The sequence below is a fragment of the Actinia tenebrosa genome, unplaced genomic scaffold, assembly GCF_029948245.1.
Source record: "Actinia tenebrosa isolate PJP-AT-01 unplaced genomic scaffold, QUT_ActTen_1.0 PGA_scaffold3__52_contigs__length_22856419, whole genome shotgun sequence".
NCBI classification, from domain to species: domain Eukaryota; kingdom Metazoa; phylum Cnidaria; class Anthozoa; order Actiniaria; family Actiniidae; genus Actinia; species Actinia tenebrosa.
This window is the reverse complement of record NW_028292580.1, coordinates 6,388,258-6,403,110: the sequence shown is the minus strand read 5'-3', so window position 1 is coordinate 6,403,110 and position 14,853 is coordinate 6,388,258. Positions and strand designations below refer to the sequence as shown.

The 14,853-nt window shown below is 37.7% G+C and overlaps 1 non-coding gene across 1 annotated transcript; it reads left to right on the top strand.

Moving 5' to 3' along the window:
- The first annotated feature begins 618 nt into the window (after window positions 1–618).
- On the top strand, window positions 619–691 carry Trnat-agu (transfer RNA threonine (anticodon AGU)). Its single transcript has one exon. It is a non-coding gene; the product is annotated as a tRNA-Thr (tRNA).
- Window positions 692–14,853: the final 14,162 nt, after the last annotated feature.

Here is a 14,853-nt window from a genome sequence, read left to right as displayed (position 1 = left end):
TCATTTGCTCTCAATGAATTAATCAGCACGTGATTACTGAGCTGCAAAGGGCCTATTAGTGTACCTTAATAATACATTTGTTTTTGAGGTTCAAAGTCTTACTTTTTAACAACCGACCTCATGTCTTTTATACCTAAAGATACTTGAATCTTTATATTTGACCATCCTATCTCGAGTGATATCGATTAAACATTTATGCAATATCCAACCCGGAGAGTAATGTGATAATAGCATAACTAACATGATTAACTTCAATTAATTACTGATCTTATCAAAATCCATTGTTTTCAGTCTGCATTATCCCAACGAATGCATAGAGGAAAATCAGACATATTTAGTTCATTCATTTATTTTCCCTCAGTAAAATGGATGTAGAATTCACGTCGCGCTATGTTCATAAGACTACTAACCCATGATTGTGCTTCATGTGGTTATAGAGCCTGCTTAGTGTGTAGTAAACTAGGGATGAACATTCAGCTCGATCAAAGTGGAACAACTTAGACCGCACACCGTTCTACGAACCACCCGTGAAGCAAAGCTCATCCACGTCTTAAATATTCTACACTTCTATTGCCATCTTTGTCTAAATGTTTCTTATGATAGAATTTTAATATCTGTGCCTTTGTAGCTCAGTGGTTAGAGCACTGGTCTAGTAAACCAGGGGTCGAGAGTTCGAGTCTCTCCAAAGGCTTTCTATTATTATTTCCTTAGATTTCTTGTGAGTACATATTTTTGTAAGTTTGACTGGAGTTAAAATGAGCTCTATCCTCATCGATCTCGCGTTGCTAATATATGATAATCGATTAGATTACTCACTTGGTACGAATCCGCTGAGCTGCTCAGACGTTCCGTCCCCTCTCTCCCGGACAGATCTGCCAAAGGATAAAGAGGTCTTAACCTTCTATGGCCAAGGAGTATCGGCAAATGGATTAGGTGTGTATAAGACCTTATCATTTATCCCTTTGTTTTATCATTAATCCCTTTCCCATCTATGTTCTATCATTTATCCCTTTCCCATCTATGTTTTATCATTTATCCCTTTTCCATCTATGTTCTATCATTTATTCCTTTCCCATAACAATGAAAATAATTTTAAAAAAAACTGTTATGAATGTCGTGCTCTGATTGGTTTGGAGCGCGTGCTTTATGAGAGCACATTGCACCCGCGCGCTTTCCGTTGCTTTATTCCTATCTATTATTGTAATTTGTATTTTATAAAAGAAATAAAAAACTTGCTTGCTGTGCTGTGTGCCGTTATAAAGCACTTGGGGATTGGCAGAACACTCGAGAAGTGTCCAGAAGCACTCCGCTACGCGTCGTGCTTCTCCTAACACTCTCGTGTTCTGCCAACCCCCGCGTGCTTTATGGCAGCACACACCACGTGCGCGCGTTTTCTATTTCTTCATCCCTTTCCCATCTATGTGTAGGACTCAAGAAAAATTGGAAAATTTTACTCCCTTTTTCATTTTTGGCAAATGGCGTAATTCATCGGATAAAATCAACGAAACATACCCCAATCGTAAATTCCCTGTTATAATATATATAAATATATTAGATATATTTTCACCAATTCAAGTGAAAGCGGTCATAATTCGAGCGATACATGGGACTTAGTGTGCCGTATAATAAACACAAATAATGCATTTGGTTTTTGAGGTTCAAAGTTCTTTTTAGTATTTGGTTTAAGGACTTTTAATTTAACAACCGATCTCATGTCTTGTTTACCTAAGGATGGTTGCATCTATACATTTGACCATCCTCTCGAGTGATATCGATAAAACAGTTATACAATATCTAACCCTTTAAGTAGAGTAATGTGACAGTAGCGTAACTAACATAAGTACCTTACGAGAACAAGGGGGGATTAGCTCAAATGGTAGAGTGCTTGCTTAGCATGCGGGAGGTACCGGGATCGATACCCGGATTCTCCAAGTAAAGTTTTTTGCTGAAGCTTGTTTCTATTCAAATGCATGATTACTTTCTGATCTGATCTAGGCTATAGCGAAGCGCAACCGTTACGTCATCAAGACTAAGAGAAAGGCGAAATTCAGACAAGCAAACTTACAAGTTTACTTTGAGCAGATAGTTTTCACAGCCGATCGCACTAGAGCTTACTGACTTAAAATGGGTTATTTTTCTATATTATTTTTGCTATAGCTTTTTTCTATTTAAATGCACGATTACTTTTTGATCTGAACTAGGTTATTGATGTACTTAATCTTACAGATTTGTATGTTTTGAACAAATGAACAAATGAACAGATGAACAGATAGACAGATGAACAGATGAACAGATGAACAGATGGACAGATGAACAGATGGACAGATGAACAGATGAACAGATGAACAGATGAACAGATGAACAGATGAACAGATGGACAGATGGACAGATGGACCGATGGACCGATGGACCGATGGACCGATGGACCGATGGACCGATGGACCGATGGACCGATGGACCGATGGACCGATGGACCGATGAACAAATGAACATATGAACACATGAACACATGAACAAATGACGCAATAGTCACTGAGCCTAAGGCGAATAATTGCTTTAGCACTTTTGTGTCTACTACATATTAATAAGCAGTAGACACTGTGCCATTGAGTTTACCCATATATACTTCATATCCTATTTGACTAGCGAAAAATAAAGTTAAATGACAACGTTCATCCCGGTGTAAAGGTTGTAAAACTTCGGACTACTTTCGGATCCCACGTGCACAGCTAGCGGCGCATGGCGAGGATAGCCGATGTTATCCGAAGTCCCGCGTACAGGCTGGTCAACTTGGTTGCTCTGTTTGTGACTAGTACAAGTAGCTAAAAAGAATCACCAATTTAAAATAAAAACAAAAAATGTTCTCACCAGTACAGACAGGTGACCGTTAACTGCAAAGGGCCTATTCCCCATGTATCGCTTCGAATCCTCATGCTCGGCGGAAAAATTATGCCAAAACATTTCCCACACCGGGAATCGAACCAGGTCCACGGCATACAAAAATGAAAAGGAGATTAAAATGTTCCTAATTATTCGGCAGATTCTCACACAAGAAACGGTGACTCGAAATAAAGAGGAATGACAACCTGATCACAAGAGTGAAAAACAACGAAAAGACATGACGAAAAGAAGAAAGGAATAAAATACAATAACGTCATAGCAGAGCAAGGTTTTGATCCTTGGACCTCTGGGTTATGGGCCCAGCACGCTTCCACTGCGCCACTCTGCTGACAACTTTTTCACTATGAATAGGATTAATAGGAGCAATCAACCAAAATGAATCTTTATAAATTGAGTAGGGTGTTTAACTTTTTTTTAGCCCGCGAACTGTTAATATCCGAGTAGTAATAGGCGCCATAGGACTTCCCCTTGACTTTTCGATGGCTTCATTTCACTTTATTCATTCAACTGTTTATTTTTACTACTCTATTCATTGCGGTTCTGGTTTTCTGTTTGTTTTTTAGTGTTATTTTCTTCCGTTCTAGAAAAGTTTGCAGACGCTTAAATCGTGATGCAGCATAAAGTAGCATAAGTTGTGCAATCTCTTCTGTCTACGGCCATACCACCGAGAAAAAACCGGTTCTCGTCCGATCACCGAAGTGAAACTCGGTAGGGCCAATGTAGTACTTGATGGGTGAATACCTGGGAATAACTGGTAATAATAATAATAATAATAAAACTTTATTTAAAGAGGGGACACACAACAGTTACAATAAAACACATCGTACTGAAAACCCAGTGGCCCTCTGAAAATTATAAAAATGGAAATGAATCAACAAAATTTAACAACAAGCTAAACGTGAATAATAAATAAATAAAATTAAGGAATATCTAATAAAAAATAATAATAATAACGTAAGACGTTTCCTCCAAGCCAAGAGCACCGCAGCACAGCTCCACTCCAAGTCCTCAGGCCGCAACCTGAAAGACCTGGGGTGAAGCTGGCACGGAGCCCCTCATGACTCAGAACAAACGCCTTACATCGTTACTAAAATGAGCATGACTTTCATACAATTGATCAAATAATCTAATAAAATGTTAAACTTTCTTTCTGATATCCTAAGTATTTAACGTACAAACCCTTTTTGAGGCCCTTAATTGATTGTGATTGCTTAATGTCATTGTTCATACTGTTCCATAATTTAATGGCTCTGACAGTAAAAGTTCTACCACACTCGGTCTGTCGAAGAAAGAGGGGGCACCTAAAATTATATTTCTTAAAACGAGTATTTCTATTATGTATATCAGCGTTCGTAAGAAGGTTTTTATTCATATATTCAGGGGTCTGTCCATTAATTCTCTTATACATAAGTGCTCCGGTAGTAATAAGTGTTTCTTGATAAAATGGTATCCAATCGAGAGAATTGAACAAGTCTATCGATCTAGAGTTCATATCTGCTTCTGTGATAATCCTTGCAGCCCTCTTTTGAAGACGGAATAGTCTATTAAGACTATCTGAAGAGCATGATGACCAGACAGGAGAAGCGTTGGTTTTATAATAGTACTGTAGTAGATTTCCCTTTGTGAACGCTTCAGATACGGACTAATCCTTCGCAGAACACCAATACGCTTAGATACCTTAGATGATAGCTCCTCGACATGTGCTTCGTAAGTTAAGTCATCGTCTAAGACCACACCAAGAAGTTTATGCTTTTCAACTTGTTCTATATTTGATCCATTGATTGTTAAGTTGAATTGGGATTGTTCACTGTTCATGCGTTTCCGTAGGCGTTTACCAGCGACAAGCATGGCCTTTGTCTTGCAATCATTGACAAATAACTTATTTATCCTAGACCACTGACTGATAGAACTCAAGTCCTCATTCACCTTGCTAGATAACACAGGGCTATTTACCTTTGAACTTAATGATAAAGTAGCATCGTCTGCGTAGATTGTTACTTTCGAGTTTGGAATGTAAAGTGGCATGTCATTGATAAAGATCAGGAACAAGATTGGTCCCAAAATGGAACCTTGTGGGACACCATGCTGTATCTCTAGAAGAGAGGATGTTGTAGAGTTCACTTTAACATATTGTTGTCGGCCAGATAAATATGAGGTAAACCACTGAAATGCCAAATCCTCAAATTGGTACATTTGCAGTTTTCTAAGAAGAATACCATGATTAATGGAATCAAAGCCTTTTTAAAATCGATGAATAACGAGCCGGTGACTTTGTCACTGTCCATATCAAAAAGGATCTGATCGGTAAGATGAATAAGCGCAGTGGCAGTTGAATGTTTAGCTCTAAATCCTGATTGATATTTGTAAAGAAGGTTAAATTCTTGAAGGAATGAGTTCAGTGACCTGGCAACATGCTTTTCAAAGATTTTTGAAATAACAGATAAGACGGAAATAGGACGGTAATTACAGCATTCCTCACGTGGCCCAGCTTTGTGGATTGGACTAACCTCGGCTATCTTCCACTGACTGGGAAAGGTGCCTTTGGCTATCGATTTATTGAAAAGCGTGGAAATAGGATCAGCTATCACAGGGGCAACCAGTTTTAGGATCTTTGTACTGATTCCATCAGGGCCTGTTGCTTTATTTAATAGGGAGTTTTTGAATAAGATCTTTAACTTCCTCACATGTTATAAACGGTATTTCAAAGACATCCTCTTCCCCAAGCCTCGATGATATGAAATATCTTAATTTATCATCAGTGAAGTTATTGTCATTACACTGCAATTCATTGGAGAAAGTTGAGGCGACATTCACAAAAAACTGGTTCATAGCATCCGCGATGTGTTTTGGATCTTGGATTTTTTCATTGTCAATCTTCAACTCAGAAATCCTTGTTGATGTTTTTGCTGTTCCATTTAACACTTTTATTGTGTTCCAGATTCCCTTTGGGTTTCCTTTATTCTTCTCAATTGTCGTCCGAAAATAGTTTCTTTTAGCTTTCTTGAAAAGATTATTAGTCTTGCATTTCAAGTGCCTAAACAATGTCCAATCTTTAGGAACATTTGTTTTTCTAGCTCTTTTTAGGCATTTGTCTCTTTCCATCATTGTAGTTTTGATTTCTTTATTGAACCATGGGGGTTGGAATCTTCTTTTAATTCGTTTACTTTTCAGAGGTAAATGCTTATCCAACACGCTATTCAACATCTTTTCAAATACCTGTAACGAATCGTCGACGCCATCGTTTGTCCAAGCTTCATCCCAAGGGACTGATGAGAGTGCAGCAAGTAACATATCAGGATTAAGGTTTTTTGTCACTCGGTATTTGCATATGGTATGATTTGCGTTCTTTGTTGATCTAATAAACTTTCGTCGGCAGAAAATCGGTAAATGATCTGATAGACCAATATTTGGAGTTATAACATCAGAAATGTACTGAGGATGCGATGAGTAAATGTGATCCAGACATGTTTTAGGTGATGGTCTTGTAACACAATTGACGAGTTGAACGAAATCCAAGCTCTTGAGTACTTTAGCCAGTTGATGTTTCTTGTAACTTGGCTTCAAAATATCCAAATTAAAATCTCCAACGATGTGTATTTCTCCTCTCCTTTTGATGTATGCACTTTCAATGTTTTTCCCAAGTGCCAAATCATATTGTTGGTCTGCTGACGGTGGACGATAAATAGCACCGAATAATGTGCTCCTTTTTGAATGAAAGGGATTTATATTCAACCACAAAGCTTCGATATTGGTCTGACTTAGTGATAATTCTTGATTCGATATTAGATACTTAGAAACAAAAGCCAATATTCCTCCACCTCTTTTAGGTCCATCTCGGTCTTCCCTGTAGAGATTATAGCCAGGTATCGAGAAAGTAGCGTCGACATTAGATGAAAGAACAAGGTATTTGATTTGTTCAAATTTCGTGTCCGTGAGTCTATTTATGTTCCATTGACCAACTCTGATTCCAGTGGAAGGCAACTGTATAGAGGCAATTGAAACTTCGCCATCTTCGTTGATTTTACCCTGGTTGCAGCAACTAGATCCTTCCTTGGGTCCCGGGTTCAGCTGAACATCGCCAGAAACAAGAATTTTCCTGATGGAAGAGTCAGTGAGTAACTGGAATGTTAAACATGAGGTCGAAGAGTGATATTTCGAAATTCTTGACAAGAAGAACCTTCGACAAGTTTTCGGTTTTCCGCTGGGATAATAATGATTACTACGGCCGAGAGCTCTATAACATGTTGACGATAACTTTCGAGTGTATTTGGAAGACTCTGGTGGACTATATTGTACAAACAGGACAAGATAAAAAATAAACCACACGGAGCACCAAAGAGCGTGACCGACCGCCATGACAGTTCAAAGTCAAAACTGGTGTTGTAGACTTCTTTTCATTTTATTCCCCTTAACTTTTCAATTGCTTCATTTCACTTTATTCTCAGCATCATTAAGGCATGGCTCTCAGATGAAAAACTGATTAGCTATATCATAGCCCGTTTTCTACGAATCTTCCCCAAACTTGGCCAGTTAATGTCTTTTGTGAAAAGAAGGAACCTTAGAGCCTTGGTTACCATGGAAACTAAGTCACGTGACCACGAGGCCGCCATCTTGGATTTTTAAACAAGCCGTTTGTAAACGTACCGAAACATCTTTAAATTAAAGTCATGAAAATGCAGATTACTATTCATATTTACAATGCCTATATGGATCTAATTGGATATCTTGGAAATTATTTTAAGTTTAATTTTTAGAATATTTTCTATTTTTTCCAAAAAATTAAAAATATTCTAAAAATTAAACTTAATATAATTTCCAAGATATCCAATTAGATCCATATAGGTATTGCAAATATCAAAAGGAATATGGATTTTCAGGACTTTTGAAGTAGTTTCAATACGACTACAAACGATTTTTAAAAAATCCAAGATGGCGGCCTTGTGGTCACGTGACCTGGTTTCCATGGTAACATATATACGGTAATTGCTTGCCTTGAAGAATTACTACTACGAGCCAAATTTGGGAAAGATTCATTGTAAACTGTCAAAGATATGAATAAATAACTGATTTTCCATCACTTCCTCAAAAGAGCCATGCCTTAATGGTGCTGAGTTCGTTCAACTTTTAATTTTTACTACTGTATTCATTGCTGTTCTTGTTTTCTGTTTGTTTTTTTAGTGGTATTTTCTTCCGTTCTAGAAAAGTTCAATTGCAACTGCTGAAATCGTGATGCAGCATAAAGTAGCATAAGTTGTGCAATCTCTTCTGTCTACGGCCATACCACCGAGAAAAAAGAATCACCGAAGTGACCAAGGGAAATAGAGAGCCTTAGGTCGCAGTCTAACCATTGATAGGGTGAGTATTAATGAGTATGAGGATTATATTTACATTTACATTTTCATTTAACAAATTACAAGCACGGCCTCTCTTCGAGTCTTAAGTGATCGGGTACAAATATTATACAAATATTATTAAAATACAAATACAGTTTAAAAAAGGCCGTTATCTAAATTCCGCGGGATTTTAAAACATTCAGTGGTGTTTTTAAAAAACCTGATACCGTTTTTCATTCAATCGTTTTCCATATGATATCATATGTACGAACATTTGTTGGGGACGTACTAGCATAAGGAATGAGTTGAAAGCAAATCCAAACCGAAAAATGATTGATGTAATATACCTTTATTCATGGTGTGACAATGTTTTCCTAATTCAGCGTGACGAACCTCCAGGGGATTGATTTTCTTTTGTTTTTACTCTTCGAAAAATTCATGAGTATCCCAAAGGATACGAAAGGAATAACGATGATATCCCGACGAATTTCAAAACAATAGCTCTTCATTCCCCTAGAGGTTTGCCACACTGAATTGGGAAAACATTGTCACACCACGAATAAGGTCTATTACTTATCGTGCACGATATCCATAACTGACCGTGCACGATGTCCAAGCTGATCGTTTACCGCATTACGAATGAAACTCATCTGATCGTGTTGGGTGCGAGATCGTACACGATTTCCCGAGATAGAAACATTGATTCAATGTGTTGTATCATAGCCTGCGAAGAAAATTCCAAAGAAAATTCCGAAGAAAATTCCGGATGTGACGCAGGCTAGTTGTATCACACTCAGAACTTTAAAAATTTAGCGGGAAATTTAGCAAAAATTTATTTTGTTTAAATGATTTACTTTCTCATGAAAATAAAATAAAAGTGTCTTATAATCGTTGTAGTGCTTTTGGAAAAAGATATTTTTGAGTAGTTTGTCGGAACTATTTTATTTTCACTCCGAAAAATGTTACAAAGTCACTCTGAACCATGAATCAATTCCCTCCCCTCCGCCGTGGTTTTGGTTTGTGTTGACATGTAAACGAGGTAGTCACGTGGTATCAGAGGAGCAGTCGACGAGAAAAGTTGTTGTGTGCGGCATATCGAATTCACGGAATCAACGGAATCAACGGAATCAACGGAATCAACGGAATCTCTTTGAAACATATGGAAGTCAAACATCATTACAATAAAGACAAATCAAATTAAAAGAAAAAGTTAAGAACTTCGTGCTCGGTCGTCCTCTAAGAAAAAAAATTATATAAAACAACTCGATCGGAAACCCTATTATTAATATTATTATGATTTATCTACATAGAATGATTACCCAGGAAACAATGACATGTCAAAAACATAACTTTAGTCCAAATCATAGCTAACCTTGAAAGAATCTGTTCATGGATCCAGCAAAACATTGCACATTTTTCCATCGTTTTATGACAAGTTGGACGCCATTTTGTAAGCACAGGTAGCCCAATTTTCAAACATAGGAAGCCCATAGACATAAAGAAGAATAGATAGGAATGCAGAAATAAAGAAATATGTTGGAAATGAATTAGGGAATTTAACTAAATTTAATAATGATATCGTTTATTGTTTACGTTTTGCATAATGCGCTAACAATTTAATCATAAAGTCTACTAGCATGTTCAGTTTTCATGTATTCAGGGGAATCTTGAGTCCTGTTTTGGGGAGAGTCGCAGTTTTTGAAGCTTCTTTCTCGGTCGACAAAAATAGAAGCTCCGCCCCAATCATCAATGATAGTTTCCTAACAAAGACACTTGTAACGCTCTTGTAAAATTAACGAATATCCTAAAAACTAACATGTGTCATATCACAAAAGACACTTAATCGTAACGCTCTTGTGAAATTAACGAATATCCTAAAAATATCAAAAAGTTATCTAATAATGCCAAACTCATCTTTCAAATGATCCCAATGTATTTCGGTGAGTTTTGGCCTTATCAAATTGCAAACGTGTATTTCCAAATCGGAATTTTTTGCAATACAGGATCCTTTAAAATGGAAATGTTTCCAATCCCTTTTAATAACAAGTAGCCCTGTTTTAGGGTGTGAGAAAGAATATGCAACTTTTGCGGCCAAGACAAAATCATGTGGCGGCGAAGGGACCGCTGGTGGATTTCGAATAGTACTGCAACAGCCATAACACTTACGTATCTGAGTTCCATGTAAGTGCTTGAGAATAAAATGTGTCTCGTGTTTTTCCAGTTCCTGGCAGGTTTCACTACTAGTTGAAGGAAAAACTGGCTTACTTGATTTAGAATTTCTTTGACGACGAGGCACGTTTCCTTTCTGTCCAACACACATAAGATTTATATTTTGTGTTGACTGTTTGTATTTGTTGGTGCATTTGCCATTGTCCAAATGCCATTTTAGAAAAGTTTTCAGGCGATCATTTATCTCGGCACAAGTAACCACATGGCTGCAAATAGAGTGAACATCAAAGTACTTGCAATTACAAGAAATCTTTCCAGATTCGTACAAAGTTACAACTTGAGAATCTTCTTTGTTTTCCATCGACTTTAAAACTGAAAATTTCAAGGTACCTTCTGTAAAGCACGGAGCTGGAAGTACAGTCTTCTCACAATTTTTGATCAACTCTGCTGCAGCTGACCACATGTTTTTAAGCGTATACTTGTTGACTTTTATTCCTGCCTTGTCATAAGGTATTGAAATGTAACCACTGTCGGCAAGTCCAGAGTTCGTGGTCGTTGGCATGGTAGATGAGAAAGAATGTAGCTCTGACATGGTGATATTTTCTGCCCTCTTTAAAAAATATTTTCTTTGTGTTTGAGACATTTTAAAAAAGTCATCGCATCGAAGCTGATCTTGAAAGTCAACACGCACAAAATACTTGCCTGGTAGGTTGCAGAGGGCTTTGTTAACGTCAGACTTTTCAGCCTTAACGAATGATGCCGATTCTTTTATGAATGTAGGAAGTGACTTTTCTCTAAAGCCAAGCCAATTCTTCAGTCGAAAGTTATTACTTTCACTGTCATTGGTGTAGAATCGTTGAGGTGGCTTTCCTAAGCCTGCGCATGTTCTTATAGATGAAATCATCGAAGACTTCATCATCGTGGCATGAGAAGTGATGTATTTTGCAAACCTTCCCGCGGGATCTAACTCTTCCCAACTTGTTTTTAAAGAATCAAATCGCGTGTCAAACTGATTGCTGTCCTTACTATTGAGTAAAGAGTCTTCCCCATAAATGATATTGTCTATGAAAATACTTTCGTAGTTAGCAAGTTTTAAAGCAGACAATTTTGCTTTTATATTTGTCTCGAAGTGTTTGAAGCAGCGCAGGGATGTTGCCTGAGGGAACACTTTTTCCAGTGCGTTGCACAGTGCAGTTTCGCCATCAGTGCCATAAGATTTTAAACATGAAATACCGGGGCGTAACCTCTTCAAGGTCTGAAAAAATGCAGTATAAACCTCCTCAGTTTTTGAATAATGTATAAGATTAGGACCGAGGGAAATTGGAGGATTGTGATTTTCTGGATGCGTAGAAAGCTTTAAGTTTCTATATGTTACTATTGTCACATTGAACTTGCCAAGCTTGAAGGTGGGGTCTACAGAAATTGGCCAAAAATCTACATCATCGGTTGAAAATCGTTCTAGATCCAATAACTGGCTGTCTGTGGCAAGCACTACAAAAGGCTCGGGAAAGTGCTTCACTTCTCGAACAATATAACTAAATTCACGTTGAGCCATATCAATGATTTCAGAAAGTTCATCCGAGTCTTCTGATACAACACGCGAACTTTTTCTAGTATTAGTATATTTTCTGTCGACAACCTGTCTAGCATTGAGAACATCAGCCGGATTTTTTATGTTTTGGACGCCGCCCAGTTCCTCTACATTACTTGCCACGCATCGCGTACTGCTTGTACTGTGTTCTTTGGCAGCCTTTTCCAGGACTGAAGGCTTGGTTTTGCAGTAATTGCTTGGTTTCGTCTTGGAATTTCCATGTTTTACTCCCTTAATTGGGTGTTCGTTACCAACGAAAAAGTATTGTAAAAACACTAAGTCATTACAAATTTGTCCTCTGAAATTTTTAACGTAAGCTATCATCTTTTTGAAATCAGGATGTTTCTTGTTGTGAAAATACTTTCTTACGAGGAAAAAGTGTTTTTTTTTTCATTTTCTCATCCGGGATTTTCTTTTGGCATTCCAGTACATATTGATTATCACCATGATTTCTGTTGAACGTAAAGGTTCTCACTCCATCATTGATCCATACCCCATGCCCATCGCAACCAATGTCCGAAAAAGGAACATCATTAGGAAGAACAGAAATTATAAATGAAAGATTGTTTTCTACCAGAGGGGGTAGCTGTTTTGCAACATATTCTAACTTTGGCCTCTCTACGAGTGTTTCAAACAAATCTGTAAAAATTGGAGAATATTTTCCAAGTTTGAAAATTGGCATGCTGGGATCTTTCATATAAAACTTGAGGATTTGCTCCTTGTCATCACTGTCAGAATTAATATTTATGCTGTCTTCCAATTGTGATGGTTTGTCTTCTAATATTTCAAGACTGCTAGAGCTCGCGCTATCAAAAAAATCTTCGGTGTCGTTACCTGAACTGGCACTTTCCAAGCAATTTTTCTTGTGTCTGCCCCTTGAGAAAAAAATGTTAAAAAATTTAACTGATGATTAACTCTATTTGCTGCCAATATTACTTGGCACAATCAAAAATAATAATCCGGTTAATATGTAATCAGGCTTTCGTATCTCTTATGAACAACAATTTTCCCTCTTTTAAGGTCAATACTTCTTATCAGTTGAATGGTCATTTCAATAATGAAAAGAAGTAAAATGCAGTATTGTTACATTGAGCGAGCAGTTGCAAGTCAGAATATAAATTTAATTTCACATTTAGGGATTGTGCAATAATTATCAGGAGGGGTGGTGTGGGGGAGGGGGGGGGGGGGGTGCGAAAAACTAGAGTAATCTAGCAAAAACTTAGACAGGCCCCCCCCCCAAACCCCCCCCCCCCCCAAAATTGTTCAACCCCCCTCTGTTATGCTGAAAATAACATGCCCCCTGCCTCTACTTTAAGTAAATACTTAAAAAAATTAAGTGACTTTACTTTGAGCACCCCTATCTTGGCAATGATTTTATGTAATGCCCCCCCCCCCCCCCTCTAGTTTTTCGGCCCCCCTCCTGATAATTATTGTGCACAGCATCCCTTACCTCGAGGTATTTTTCTTGGCTCGTTTACAATCTCTCGATGTAGGCTGATTATTGCTATCCTTTTGCTGAGGAAGATAGTAAACGGAGGATTTACAACAGACCTAGATTTTCAATGGGTGAAAAATGAGCTACCCTAGGGCACTTTTGTATTATATCGATCGCAGAAATGCCCCTAGAAGTCGATTGCACGGGATCACCAAGCCACTATATATATATATATGTTTTGCTATGCACGAAAAATAGTAGGATTACAATAGAGCTTAGTACAATATAAATTCTTTATCGCACGCGCACGCATCAGTATAAAAGCTAAGTAAGTTAAGTTAAATATTCAGTTTTGTCGAATTGCAGAGCAAGCCACCGGATAAGCTCTATCACGTCAGGTTTTGTTAATTTTGTTTAGATATTTAACGTTTTTTCCTTCCCCTATTTGTTTTAGATTTGGAACTCTATCTCTTTATGTAATTTGTAGCTATGAAATGTCATAAAGTTCTGAAACCGTGGCTGAGTGTTTAATAATTTCGTTTACCTGACGAAACAATATATATATATATAGTCAGGTCTCTTATGGTCTTGATCGTTACAGAGCTTACAAAAGCACCAAACTTGGCATAGTTGTAGCTTATGGTAGTACTATCAATGTTAGAGGGGGAGCCCAACGTAAATTGTCCTTTAAGGGGAATTACGGAGGATTTACTTTTTCAAATCTCACGAATTGGGCTCCCTGTGGTTCTTATTTTAAATATATTCATTAAATATGTAAAAACGTTTTGAATAAATTTTAAAACAGCTATCTACCCATTAGAATGCATTATCTGTCATGGCTATCGATTACAACCCCAAATCTTAACAAAAAAGCTACTTTTCGGCATCTCTTTCAAACACTAGTGGGCAGTCCCACTCGGCCATTGGCTAAATCCAAGATGGCGGCCCCCGGACTTACCTACGAAACCTGTAAGTATTTTGCTCTTAAAAGGCCGTAATCTTGCTATTTTCGTATTGCAATATATATAAAACTTTGGTTTAACAGGTTTTCTTTGAATTTTAAGTTGTTTTTCGAATTAATTCGAAAAAATGGGCCTCAGTGCGCAAAAGACGTTCAAACAGCAGGTGAATAATTTAGTAGATGTCATGAAAAAGATGGGAAACCCTTTCCTGGATGACTTCCCCGAGTTGGTTACACTGGATAGCCATGATTGTGCACATGATGACGTAGCTAAGGCCGTGATGAACCTTGACAGCCTTGGTCAGACCAAGTATAAGGAATATGTCAAGGCAGTTATAGAGGACCGAAAGACCTCCATTCACGACACCATTAAGAAGAACAAGATTCCCCTTTTCAAGAAACAACCCCTGCGAGACAAATCTAAACAGACAAAGAGAATAGCTACACTGCAAAATAATGTTGC